The sequence below is a fragment of the Giraffa tippelskirchi genome, chromosome 10 (assembly GCF_054371585.1).
Source record: "Giraffa tippelskirchi isolate mGirTip1 chromosome 10, T2T-mGirTip1v1.2.pri, whole genome shotgun sequence".
Taxonomy (NCBI): Eukaryota; Metazoa; Chordata; class Mammalia; order Artiodactyla; family Giraffidae; genus Giraffa; species Giraffa tippelskirchi.
In genome coordinates this window covers 23,009,261-23,011,889 of record NC_137284.1, presented here as the reverse complement: position 1 = coordinate 23,011,889, position 2,629 = coordinate 23,009,261, and the positions used below count along the sequence as shown (strand labels likewise).

General features: G+C 48.2%; 1 long non-coding RNA gene across 1 annotated transcript; it reads left to right on the top strand.

Annotated features, from left to right (window-relative positions):
* Positions 1-600: 600 nt before the first annotated feature.
* Positions 601-1,668, top strand: LOC145523437 (uncharacterized). The gene is made up of 3 exons (XR_014066557.1): positions 601-663; positions 1,296-1,509; positions 1,569-1,668. It is a non-coding gene; the product is annotated as an uncharacterized LOC145523437 (long non-coding RNA).
* The last annotated feature ends 961 nt before the right edge of the window (positions 1,669-2,629 follow it).

The window sequence follows — 2,629 nt, the reverse complement described above, 5'->3', positions numbered from 1 at the left end:
GCAGGCCTCTCACTCATTCCCATTAACCTTTTGCTTCAATGTGAATGGGTGTGATTCCCCAGGCCTGCAGATTTCCTGAAATCATCAGCCAGCTCTCTCTCGGAACAGACTCCAAGATGAGCAGAAGGCTGCCTGGCAGTGAGGGGGTGGGTCTGGTGCACAGGAACAGGGCAGCCTGGGGAGGCTCCACAGCCTGGGCCCTGGACCTTGAATCCCAAAGGCCTTCCAAATCTGAAATCTGATGAAGCTAAGAAAAGAAATGACCCATTTTGCAGGGTCCTTGCTAGAGGCCCTTAGAGAGAGTCAGCCTCTGACATGAATGCTTTCCAGGCAGACAAATGAAGCAAAGGATGCAGCTGGCAGCCGCTACCAGGAAGGGGGTGAGATTCGGGCCATCTGCCCCTCCCCGCCTCCTCTTCCCTTTCCTGCCCCCACTCACTCATTCTCACTCGCCCGTTGGACAGGCCTTCTCAGCTATGGAGAGCTTAGGCCACTTTTCATTATTATTATTTTTGTTTTTTAAAAAATAATATCTAGAAATGGTTTGGGGCCCAGAAACTTAAACACTTCCACCAAGTCATTCATTTTTTTTCCCCCTGCAGTGTATTTTTTGAAGCAGATAGAAACAAAGCCAGCATTTCACAAACAGAATAAGAAGAAATGGTAAATACACTTCAAATCAGCAGAGAGGAGTGCCCCTTTACCCTCCTGGCAAGAGGATCTTAGATGGAGCTGGGCCGGAGGATTAAGAGTTTCTCCCAAAGGCCAAAAGATCCAGATGAGTGTGGGGGCTGGGGGGAGGCTGGGCGGAGGCAAGTCAGTATCTCCTCTGGGTGTTTTTTTCCTAAATAAATATCCTTTGTCCACCTCCTCCCCTTTGACCTCTCAAAAAACTGGTGGGAGTCCTGTGGAGCTGTCAGGAACATGCCTGGACTTAATCCCAGCTCAGCAACTCACTAACTGGGGACCTTGGGTGAGTTAATTAACTTGTTAGTACCTTACCGTCTTCACTGTAAGTGGGGCGGTTATAGTGCCCATTTCATGGGGTGGCTGTGAGTTGCAAAGGAATCAACACCTCTCAGGGGTTTAGAACAGCACTTGGCACAAAGCAAGATTCAATAACTTAGTATTTCCCAAACCACCAACAACTAGTATGTCCCCAACCTCTCAACCCCTCCCTAGTCCTTCCATGGCACCCCTCAACTAGAAAATGACAGCCCCCACCCTGCCAGTTGCTCAAGCCTAAACTTGGAGTCATTTTTTAAAACTTCCTCTTTCTCTCTTATTCTCTACAGGCAATCCACCTGAAAGTTGCATCAACTCTACATTTAAAATACTTTCAGGTACTTCCCTGGTGATCTAGTGGTTAAGAGTCCACCTGCTGATGCAGGGGACATGGGTTTGATCCCTGGTTCAGGAAGATCCCATATGCCACGGGGCAACTGAGTCCATGCGCCACAACTACCAAGCCCATCCTCTAGAGCCTGCGAGCCGTGACTACTGAAGCCCGTGCTCTGCAACAACAGAAGCCCCACAGTGAGAAGCCCGTGCACCGCCATGAAACGTAGCCCCTGTTTGCGGCAACTAGAGAAAGCCCCCCACACAGCAAGGAAGACCCAGCCCAGCCAAAAATAAATACATAAATAAAAATTAAAAAACCCATTAAAATACATTCAGAATCTGGTTGCTTCTCACTACCCCATCACTAACAACCCATTTCAAGCCAATGTCATCCTTCATCCTTACCATCACAGTAGCCCCTCCACTACACTCTCCCCTAGCCAGCCCCTAATCATCCCTCCACACACCTCTAGAGCAGTCTATTTAAAAAAAAAAAAAATTTAAGTCCAATGATGTTTCTCAGCTTAAAATCCTCCGAAGTCTCTCCATCTTACTCAGAGTAAAAGCCAGGTTTTCCCCAGAGCCTCCAAGGGCCGGCGTGATCTGGCCCCACTTCCTCTCTGATGCTCTCACCGACGGCTTCTCCCTTCTCACTCTCCTCCAGCCACACTCTCTTCCTTGCCGTTCCTTGAACCTGCCAAGAATGTTCCTACTTCAGGACATCTGCACTTTCCATTCCCTCTGCCTAGGACACGGTTCCCTCAGAAACCTGATGGCTCCCTCCGTCACTTCCTTCAGGCTTCGCTCAAACATCACCTCACCGGAGAGGTCGTCCTCGAATCTCCTGTATAAGAAACTTCCATCACTCACTATACCCATCTCTGCTTTATTTTCCTTTACAGCTTTTATCGCTAGTTAATTGGAGAAGGGAGAAGGCAATGGCACCCCACTCCAGTATTCTTGCCTGGAGAATGGCTACAGTCGGACACGACTGAAGCGACTAAGCACGCATGCACGCACGCAATATGATAAATCTTTGTTTCTTTTTTTTCCCCTCCTTTCCTTCCTTTAGTTTTAAGACCCAATAGAGCAGCAGCAGTTAAGCTCTTTTTCTCCATTGCTATTCTCCTAGTCTCATAAGACAAAGAACATAGTAGGTGCTTTGTCACTATTTACTGAATAACTACCTCCCTCCTTCTATTCTTGTCTGCCTCTAATACAGCTCCAGGTGGTGGCCGGGATGATCTGCCCACCACACATTTTATGATGGCTCCTTCACTGCTCAAGA